The sequence below is a fragment of the Helianthus annuus genome, chromosome 5, assembly GCF_002127325.2.
Source record: "Helianthus annuus cultivar XRQ/B chromosome 5, HanXRQr2.0-SUNRISE, whole genome shotgun sequence".
Classification (NCBI taxonomy): domain Eukaryota; kingdom Viridiplantae; phylum Streptophyta; class Magnoliopsida; order Asterales; family Asteraceae; genus Helianthus; species Helianthus annuus.
In genome coordinates, this window is record NC_035437.2 from 10,442,808 (window position 1) to 10,454,332 (window position 11,525).

An 11,525-nucleotide genomic window follows, 5' to 3' on the forward strand; every position below is an offset into this window, starting at 1 on the left:
ATAGGAAGTAAAAGTGTATGAATCTTGTTACGTTCATATTGTATACTAATGTTTGAAATTGAATGGTAAGTGTAGGTTGTACGTGTCACGGAGGATCACTGAGGAGTGAAGATCGAAGACCGAGTCACAAGTCAGATTGTACGGGAATACTTGACTATGTAAATTGATAGTTATAAGTTATACTTTTGTTATGTAAATGAGTACAAAAGATGCATATAATGTAAGAAAGTGTTTCATAATGAACTTGCTAGTAGGTCAAAACGTTTTTAATGAAAGAAATTTTTATGGTACGAATTTCCGCTGCGCCTTTTTCGTTAAAGCGTGTTAGGGTGTTACAAGTTGGTATCAGAGCCCTGGTTTGAGAGAATCAAGTAGAAGGAGGTAAATGCTTGAACTCAAACCGGTGTGCTCTCGTGACTAAGGACCCGTACAATCTAAGACTCGATCAAGATCTAGGGGCAGAAGCCAAGGTAAGTATGTGCTTAAGTATGTGTTTGAAGATAACTAACAGTATGTTATGTGTAAGGTCAGCATGATTGCTTGGAAAGGATGTATTGTAAATGCGGTCTATCGATGGCACCAAGGTATATAATATGACATATTGACCGAGGTACGTAGATTTAACTTATTGGTGCATGAAATGGTATGTTTGAGCAAGTAAAAGAAAATTTCAAATGAAATATAATAATGACAGAGTAAGGAAGTTTTGAAAATGTTACACGTGCCGAAACTTAATTCTACGGACATAAGGTGGCGATTACGCGAAGGCACGAAACTAGTATGTGGATTGTGTACCTGGCTAGTACACAAGAAACATATGACGTTCGTGAGACCGTGATAATTGTTACAGGTATGTCCGTTAGAATTAGGTAGTAGGTGGACGTGGGGGGGGGGTGAAAAGAAATGTAAGACTTTCAGAAATGGAAGTATGAATGATATGTTGGAATCCACGAGACGGACTCGAAGCATGAAAGGAATGAAGTATAAATGATCTGTTGAATCCGCGAGACGGATTCAACACGTGTAAGGAATGAAAAATATGAATGGAATGTTTGAATCCGCGAGACGGATTCAAGGAATGAAAGGCTCGAAGGGAATGTTTGAATCCACAAGACGGATTTAAAACATATAAAGGATAAAATTTACCCACATCAATATTGTGTCGATAATTGACCATAGTTATGTCAAACGAGTTCTATGAGTAAATGTAAAGTAAATGAACAAAAGGATGATCATAATGGGCTCGCAAAGCTAAATTTTAAAATGAAAGAAAGAAGTTTTAAACCCGTTAGGTGTTAAATGTGTTAGTAATCAATCCGTAGGAGTCGTAATGTAGGGCGGGCTATGACCCAGACAATAATCTAAGTATGAATGGAAAGGGTAAGCTTGGTCATAAGTACCGAAATAACGTAATGAATGATTTTGTAAGTAAGCATGAACGGAAAGAAGTACGAACGTATACCTCGATGCATATACGATAAATAAGAAATGTTAGTTGGCCTTGAAAGGTCAAATTACGAAGGTTGGCGAACTAAGTAACTAGAATGAAAAAGTTCCGTGTGAGAAATGAAAAGTACTAACTGTTAAATTTCTTGATGGTAATGTTAGAATCTTTGATGTGATGAAACCAACAGAATTGGTGAAGGGACGTGTTCGAATGGAGGCACATTACATGGATGAATGGAATCTAGCCTGGTCTGGCTAGTACTCGTGAAGAAGGTGGACCGATCTGATTTACAGATCGTTGTAGTATGGAATGAAATCGAGGTAAGTAAAGTGTTTTAATTTTGACGGATAAGTATGAATTAGTAAATCGAAATCGCCCTGCAAATTGAGTGGTGAAAGGAGTATGGTATAGTATGGAATGGTTAATTCCTTATAATTAACTTAAGGAGAGAACCATGTCATTGAGAATTACGTTTTAAAAGTTATGAGCGAAACCTTCGGGTATGGGTTAGACTCTCGTATGAAGAACCCATATGATGCGCTTGTGTATGCAACTTTAGTGATGCGTGAATTGAGAAGAATAGAATGTAGGACAAATGAGGTAAGTTGAAGATAAAGTATGATAAATATGAACTTACTAGTAAGGAATGGTAATGAGATTATGTCAAATTTATAGTTTTTCTGCATATGATTGTCAACTATAGAATTTCGAATATGTTAGTATGAGTTGAAATGGTGATACATGTGCATATATGTAATTAGTTGATCATGTACTTATGTACATGTGTGCCTTTCACCATGATTATGAAATGTAAATAGTATCATTGGTGTGACCGACTAGGTTTAGATGAGTACATGATCATATGATGAAAGTATGTAGGTAAGATGATTGACTTTCTGAAAAGTCAACAATGTATGAATTTGCACGGCATGTTTACTTAAGTAGATTAAATAATGCAGGAATTAAGGGTAGTTGTAATGTCAGATGAATGGGATAATTTGAAGGTAACGTAAAGGTACGTATGATACAAGTAACTATAGAAATATAAAATGATGTCAACCTTGTAGCTAAAGCATGTATAGGTGACTATGAATTAATAGTTTTGTTGCGATAACAAAACAAGAACTAAATGTTATATGATATACGTATAGAATGTAATTTTAAGAAATGAGATGTAGGTATTAGACCCGTCATAAATGGATCATATGAATGAAAGTGTTAGTACAAGTTCGAATAAATATGAATATTGACCTGTTGCAAACGGTCAAGGAAATGAGAATGTTATGTGAAAGTATAGTATGGATAGTAAGAGCTTATTAGGAATAAGTCAGTTATATGAATGATTTATGAAACAAGGACAGGTAGTTACCTATCATGATGAGGTACCAGTCAAAGTTAGACATATATGTGTGGGTATAAATTTCGAAATAAAGTTGTATAGTTGACGAAAATAATAAGAATGTTGAGGTGAACAAAAAGATATATAATGCACATGATATATGGGCATTAGAATGATGAATGAACCGATAGCTAAGAAATGGGTTGGAAGCTAGCGCTATTAGTGAAAGCGACACTAATAAGAACTCCGAGACGGGTTCTAAAAATATAGAGGGTTGTTACTAAGATGGGCCAGTGGTCGTGTTGATAGAGTAAGGGAAAGGATATTAGTGCCTAATAGAAATGAGAAAGGTTTCGGGGACGAAACCTCTTTTAAGGAGGGTAGACTTGTAACGCCCCAAAACCGAATTATTAAATTGTTAGTAAGGCCCCATGTCTAATAAAATAGAATGTAGTAACTAGGTTATTGAACCTAGTTAAATGCTTAGTCAAAACAAACAAGGACATGAAATTGGGTTAATTATGAGCAAGTGTCAAACATGAGGGGGTGGTTTTGAATAAATGGAAAGATTAAATATAAAACAAAAATAAAAACCACAAACACACACACCTGGACGTGTGTGTGTGTGTTCGATCAGAGAGGAAAAAGAAAGGGGGGAACCCCTCATGAACCCTAATCAACAAAATTGGATGCGAATTGGGTTGAATTCGAACTTGCATGAGCCCTAAAAGTGATTATCTAAGCAAGCTTTAGCCAAGGTATGCCTTAATTTTTAGTTTTGATGAACAACCATGAAGTGGGTGTTGATGAATATGTGAGTTTGATCCAAATTAGGATGAAAGTTTACTATTGCTATCATGTTTAAGTTGAATTATGGCTAAATTTCGGTTGTCATAGTGATTTGGAATGAAACCTATGTCAATGAGCATGAGAATAGTCATGATGAATATGTGTATGTTGATGATTATGTTGATGCATAGGATATGTGGTAGGTTTTGATGATAACATGATGCAAAATTTATGACAAAGTGATCTTGCTTGAATATGGAAAGAATATGCTTGAATTACTTGTACATTATGCATAAATGTTAGTACGCACGCCTAGTGTTCGATGAAATGTCTAGGCGAAGCTAGAAAGTAAAATTATTGCAAGAATTTGGTAATTTGGTGTAGAATGTGATAATGTTATGTTAGATAGTTAAGTTAGCATGAGATACGTGTTTTGGATGAAATACATGTGAGTAGTTAGTTGATGAGATGGTTCCGTGAAAGTATGCATTAGGAATTAGTATCCGATGCTTGAAAAGTGGTGCACACCATGAGACGGACTAGTGGCTTAATGGTAATTTAGGATGAGCATGTACTAAGTGAAGAAGTTGTGAGCTACTAGTTAAGTATGATGTTACGTTTCATTAAAATGGTTAACTTGGTATGTAGTTGTCAAATGTAGGATTATGGAAATGTAAGTATGTGTAAATTGATTTTGTGTAACTAGGTGATCGTGTGGTTCATGTGTCATATAACATCATATAAGTTGGAGGTTATATGCTAGAAGGTTGACTTTCTGAAAGTCAACCGATAATTTATAACATGATAAAGTATTTGACACAAATGAAAGAATTGAGAGATCATGGAATATGTGTTAGATCGATTATGTGTTATGTAAGATAATGAAATTTGAATTTTTAAGATATTGAACAATGTGGTTGACAATTCATGTCGTATGCGTGATAGAGCAAGTCGATGTAAATAAGAATTTGGTAAATGTGTGTTAATTTGAAAGAGCATGAATACTAACATTACTATGGCATGACGACATGAAAGAATTGGAACCACACAAGCATGGACCAAGCATGGAAGGCTAACGGATCAAGATGAGACAATGAAGCGGTTACGAGCACGGATACACAAGGTAAGTGATTTCCGACTCACTTCTTAGTATACATAAGAACTTATTCTGGATATTAAATGAAGGGAAGTCATGTATGGAATGAAATGATTGAAAGTAATAAGATAACTATTGATCTAGATAGTCGAAGGTAGTCTATGGGACCAAACGGGTCGAATAAATAAGAATAAGCGAGGTAACGGTAATAATACGGGTAATGATTAAGGACTCGGGGAAAGAATCTTAGTCTAATATGTGAGGAATTGTTTTACGGATGTTTAGGAACAAGTTTCAAGTGAAACGGACACAAAACGAGCAAGTTATGCATATTTTAGTTAATGGAAAGGAAGGCTGATTTGGGCGCCACCTTAGCTTACGGTGCCCACCGTAAGCTACGGTGGGAGCTGGGGATTTATTTCTGCCGTAAGGCAGTATAAGGCTGCCGTAAGACATCAGGGGCCACCGTAAGCTACGGTAGCCACCGTAGCTTACGGTGGAGGTCAGGTACAAATGTAAGGTTTGAGGATTTCTTTGTTTTTCCTTCGAATTTGGACCCCGTGAACCCATTCCAAGCCTTGTTAAGCTTCTATAATGATCCTTAACCCTACTAAATGGCTTGGTAAGTTATGGATGAGTATGAAACTCATTTTTAAGAACCGAAACATACCCGATAGATATTTTTGAAGGCGTTTAAGATGTGCGAACAAAATCGGGGTATGTAAGCGAGTATGCGGGGTAACGAATTAAGTACGAGGGTATGTATGTATGTATGTATGTATGTATGTATGTATGTATGTATGTATGTATGTATGTATGTATGTATGTATGTATGTATGTATGTATGTATGTATGTATGTATGTATGTATGTATGTATGTATGTATGTATGTATGTATGTATGTATGTATGTATGTATGTATGTATGTATGTATGTATGTATGTATGTATGTATGTATGTATGTATGTATGTATGTATGTATGTATGTATGTATGTATGTATGTATGTATGTATGTATGTATGTATGTATGTATGTATGTATGTATGTATGTATGTATGTATGTATGTATGTATGTATGTATGTATGTATGTATGTATGTATGTATGTATGTATGTATGTATGTATGTATGTATGTATGTATGTATGTATGTATGTATGTATGTATGTATGTATGTATGTATGTATGTATGTATGTATGTATGTATGTATGTATGTATGTATGTATGTATGTATGTATGTATGTATGTATGTATGTATGTATGTATGTATGTATGTATGTATGTATGTATGTATGTATGTATGTATGTATGTATGTATGTATGTATGTATGTATGTATGTATGTATGTATGTATGTATGTATGTATGTATGTATGTATGTATGTATGTATGTATGTATGTATGTAAGTAGATATGTACGTAGGTAAGTATATATGTAGGTAACGGTGTAGGTGCGTATGCGAGGAGTCATACATGGGTGTAAGTATTATGTATTTAAGTGTGAAGGTGCATACGCGTGTAGGTGTGAACGTACATATGCGAATGCTAGTATACATGTATAACCTAATGCCAGAAGGTAAGTACGTATGTTCATATGATCTCAATATGATTGTGTATTGATGCAAATAACAGTGTACCTTGAGAATGAAGAATAATACAGGTACAATGATGAAGTCTCTCTGGAGAGTGGATACTCAGACGGACATGCCTAAGTATAAAGGAATAACGGAATAGGAAGTAAAAGTGTATGAATCTTGTTACGTTCATATTGTATACTAATGTTTGAAATTGAATGGTAAGTGTAGGTTGTACGTGTCACGGAGGATCACTGAGGAGTGAAGATCGAAGACCGAGTCACAAGTCAGATTGTACGGGAATACTTGACTATGTAAATTGATAGTTATAAGTTATACTTTTGTTATGTAAATGAGTACAAAAGATGCATATAATGTAAGAAAGTGTTTCATAATGAACTTGCTAGTAGGTCAAAACGTTTTTAATGAAAGAAATTTTTATGGTACGAATTTCCGCTGCGCCTTTTTCGTTAAAGCGTGTTAGGATGTTACATCTGGATTTAATAGAGAGGCTCTGAGGATGTTGTAATGATGTCGGGTTTTGTTTTAGCTAATCCAGTGGTCGAACACAATTTCCAAGAACTATGTGCGGAATCCACCAATTAGACGTCCTTTATCACCAATGTTTATGGTTTCATATTCCTACCACCAAATGTTAAACAAAAACGTCCACTACCACCAATGTTTACGGTTTCTTATTCCTAGAAGCAAAATGTCCATTTATGTCACTCTTTTGCCTTGTGGACTCGTTATTTCCCGTAAGGAATGTTAGGAAAAGAATGTTTAACATAGCTAAAACAAGTTTTTATATGTTTTTACACATGTAAATAATAGATATGAAGGTTTACACATGTGTAAAACATAACAATTATAAAAATAGGCATATATATGAAGATTTACACATGTGTAAATTATAATAGCCAAACGAAATAAGAATATATACGAAGTTTACACATGTGTAAATCATAAAAGTAAAAAAAAAAAAAAGCATATATATTTATAAAGGTTTACATATGTGTAAATCCTAATAGTAAAAAAAATAAGCATACATATAAAGATTTACACATGTGTAAATCATATAATAGTTTAAAAAGGGAAATGAATATATTTAAAGGTTTACACATGTGTAAATCATAATAGTTTAGAAAGAAAAAATAGATATGAAGGATTACACATAAGTAAATCATTTACACATGTGTAAAAATATAAATAGATATGTAACACTAAACATTTGTACATGTAAATCAGCTGTCACAGAGAAAAGTTACACATGTGTAATTCAGCTGCATACATAGATATATGACAGTGAATAGTTTACACATGTGTAAATCAGTTGCACATATGTATAACACAAACAGAGAAATGTGATAATGAAGAGTTTACACATGTGTAATTTTGCTGCACATATGTAAAATAAACACAAATACCTGATATGGAACAGTTTACACATGTGAAATTCAGCTACACATATGTTATACATACATAGATATGTAACAATGAACAATTTACACATGTGTAAATTAGTACACATGTGTACATGTAAAATAAGACAAATATGTGATAACGAGATATAAAAAAAGATGCGTGGCAGTGAAATATGAACCAGATTTGTTTATTAAATGCATATTTCTATCTCAAATGTAATGAAATTCATTGTATAAATAATCCATGAAAATGAAACGTTAACATGATAAGGATACATGACATTCACATATTTGTAAAACATACAGTTACACCTATGTACATTCAACTGTTACACATACATAAATATGAATAGACACATAACAATCCTTGCACCACCATCAACATTCTCATTCATCCGAAGCAGCCTTGCAGGCAACTTTTTCACTTCAGTATCACGTACGTACGTACGTACATATGCATACATGTCCTCATATTTTTCAGCATTGAAATAGTCTTTTACAATAGCGTCATATGTTAAAAGTCTTTAAACATGACTCGTATCGATTAACAATCATAGCTCTCGTTCGCCAGTGATGCTTTTCAGACGCCACCAGTACCGATATGGTTTTCCCCACTGACTAGTGATAATAAACAAATCTACACGTGTGTAAGACTTGTTAGATAAGAAAAAAATGAACTTTAGTTAAAATAAAAAAGGTTTGATGCAAACTATCACTTACATAAATTAGTTTAAACTTAGTTCTAGCTTATAGGATATTGAATTTATATAATGCTTTTGTCCACTGTAACTTTATTTAAACTATGCAAATTAGAAGCAACACACAAAATTCACTTTGGCATTTTAACAAACAGGTTATGTGCATTAAGAAAGGACACAGTTATTCCTTTCCATGCCCATATTTTGTCCTTAAATTCAACAAAATCAGGATATTTAATGGAAAAGAATAAATAATTAACCAAAAACTTATCCTTCATCATCATCATCATCTAATTAATAACCAAGTGCCAATTGTCAAGATTTCAATTTATGTCATTAAAAATTATATCACATAGCCACCTAAAATCTGTAAATATACAATCATAACGATGAATAAACTATGCATATGACTCAAAATTGATTATCATTGCATAACCACCTAATATTAAAAGCCATATCCACCAAATCACCCAAAATTGAGAAAACAAAACAACAATTAGTTAAAATTCAAGAGTGAAACAACATATAGACAATGCTAATTGTAGAAAACTAACGAACAACAAGCGATTTAAACACATACTTCAAAACAGAGATCGACCAAAAAAAACAAAGATCAATTGATACCTGGCTTACACGATTCAAGGACTCGTCCACAAAACCCAGAGATCGATTAGCTCCATCAATTAGATCTATAAGGCCTAAAATCGTTGAAGGTATCAGACCTCTGTGATTTCATTATTTGACATCTGATGATATATAGGTTAAATGGAAAAGGGGATTGTATAATTACCAATTTAACCTTTTCTTTAAAACACAAGGGATATAAATGTGTGGCTGAGATTTGTTCTCATGGTTTTCACAAAAAATAGGTGTTCTCATTTAAACCTTCCGCTATATATATATATATATATATATATATATATATATATATATATATATATATATAATATGGTTATCAATATTATCACAATTATATTTCCAGGCTATACCGAGTGTCTGTACTGTATCTTTTTATTTTATTTTTACGTAGTTTTTGTTATCGTTTCGACTTAAGTATTCTTTGAGTACTCTTATTCTTTTATATCATAATAACATTTACGTCTATTTTTTTGTTTGACTTAACGGTTCCGCTGCAATGCACGGGTCCTAAAAACTCGTGTGTGTGTATATATATATATATATATATCAAATTAGAATGGACTATTTTCTTTTGGGAGAATTTCATAAAATCCTTAAGAATTTCAAAAATATTGTAATACCCAACGTAAACTTAAAATATTGGGGTTAATCGGTTTCGGGTTTATTCAGTTCAGTAAACTTAACATGATTACTATGACGTAAAAACAAAAAATGTCAAATAAAAGCACTCCCAATAATATATTTTGTTCAAACCTATGCATTAATCATATATATATAGAAAAACGTCAAATACAATAAGCACAAAACTAAACTGTATCAACTATTTGTATAAACTAAAAAGAAAACGTCAAGTCGTATCAACCGAACCGAATCTTTTTAGTTACGTAAACAACCAATGAAACACCGAAACAAAACATCATGTTTACAACAAAAAAAACAAAATATATGGGAACTTTAGACTTTTCTTTCATTATGTATGTATAAATATAATTGATGTTTTTATGTAATTCGGTTTAATCGGGTCAACCCAACATTTTTTAACCCAATTACCAACCCGAATACTATTTTCGGGTTCCATCTTGCTCGGGTTCGGGTTAGTTGGTAATAGTGTAATTGGGTTCAGGTTAATTTTATTCGGATTAGTTTTCGGGTTTCAGTTAAAAAAACACCCCTAAATAAACCAATTGAGAAACAATTTGGATTCCTTATCTCTCATTTTCCAGTCGCATCAATCGATTCTAATTATTGTAAAAACACATTTTATAAAAATCCAATAACATTTTGTTTGGAGACAGGTTTGTGGGGTGCACACAATTTCTCTCCATCCACTTCATTACATTGAGGGACCATGTGAATTATTTTTATAAACATGCTTATACTTATTTGGGCAGAAAACAATAAATAAAAAGAATATTAAAAACTTAGTTATAAACCAAAAATAGTATACCGAACTCGACTCGACCCGGTTAAACTAATAATGTAATTGTGTTCTAACAAAATGGTATACCGAACTCGACTCGACCCGGTTAAACTAATAATATAATTGTGTTCTAACACTTGTGTGATTGATGTGAAGTTAAATTTTGGTCGTCATCTAGTTAATTAAAGACCAAATAGGTGGTTTTGATCACATGGTATTTGATAAAAGTTGTCAAATGGGTGCTATTGTTTGGGTTACATTCACTTGTTTGAATCCGAAAGTAAGCAAGCTATTGTCATGGGTGATGGGCCAAATCAGTAACATCAAACTAAAAGAGTCAACATTATTAACTTTTTTATAATGTGTAGGGTATCCTCATACTAAAAGTTAAGTTTGAATACAAACTTATGTAAGGAAAAGAAATTGTAGAACAAGAGCTGCTAGTTTTTCTTTAGGATTTATATAAGGGTTAAGATTATATAATAACTTAATCCTTTAGTACATATTTTAAGATACTTCATGTAATTATTATAATATTCAGATGGCACATAAGGTTTTTTTTTTATATATATTTTGTTTAGAGTAAAATGCACGGATAGTCCCTGTGGTTTTGGAAAATAACACCTATAGTCCCTAACTTTTGAAAATTACATCGGTGCTCCTTATGGTTTGACAGTTTGTTACTCGGATAGTCCCTGGATTGGATGACGGTTAGTTTTCTCCGTTAAATGGATGTGAAATGACAAATTTACCCTGTATCTTCTCCACTCTATAAAAACAAAACAACCACACCTCCACCTTTCTCTCTGTTTCCCCCACATTAACCACCAACCACCACCCACCGCCCACCTACACCAAAAGTAACCACCTTCACCGTCTTCTCTCTAAACAGCACCACCTGTAGAGATTTATTTGAAGTTTGAGTGAAATCTAGGTTTGAATTTGTGCCATTTAAGTGCACACTCACAAACACATACAGAATCATAGATATATAATAAGATGAAACACTGAAGTAAGATGAAACATTGCGATTAAGAAAAGTGTTGACTAAGAAAAGTGCTGATATCATTCAAATGTGTGCTAAAATCAGTTATCTTGAT

General features: G+C 33.1%; 1 long non-coding RNA gene across 1 annotated transcript; it reads right to left on the reverse strand.

Annotated features, from left to right (window-relative positions):
- Positions 1–7,913: 7,913 nt before the first annotated feature.
- LOC110938531 lies at positions 7,914–9,148 on the reverse strand. Its single transcript, XR_002591460.2, has 2 exons — positions 8,991–9,148; positions 7,914–8,305 (listed from the first exon to the last, which is right to left on the reverse strand). It is a non-coding gene; the product is annotated as an uncharacterized LOC110938531 (long non-coding RNA).
- Between the last annotated feature and the right edge of the window lie 2,377 nt (positions 9,149–11,525).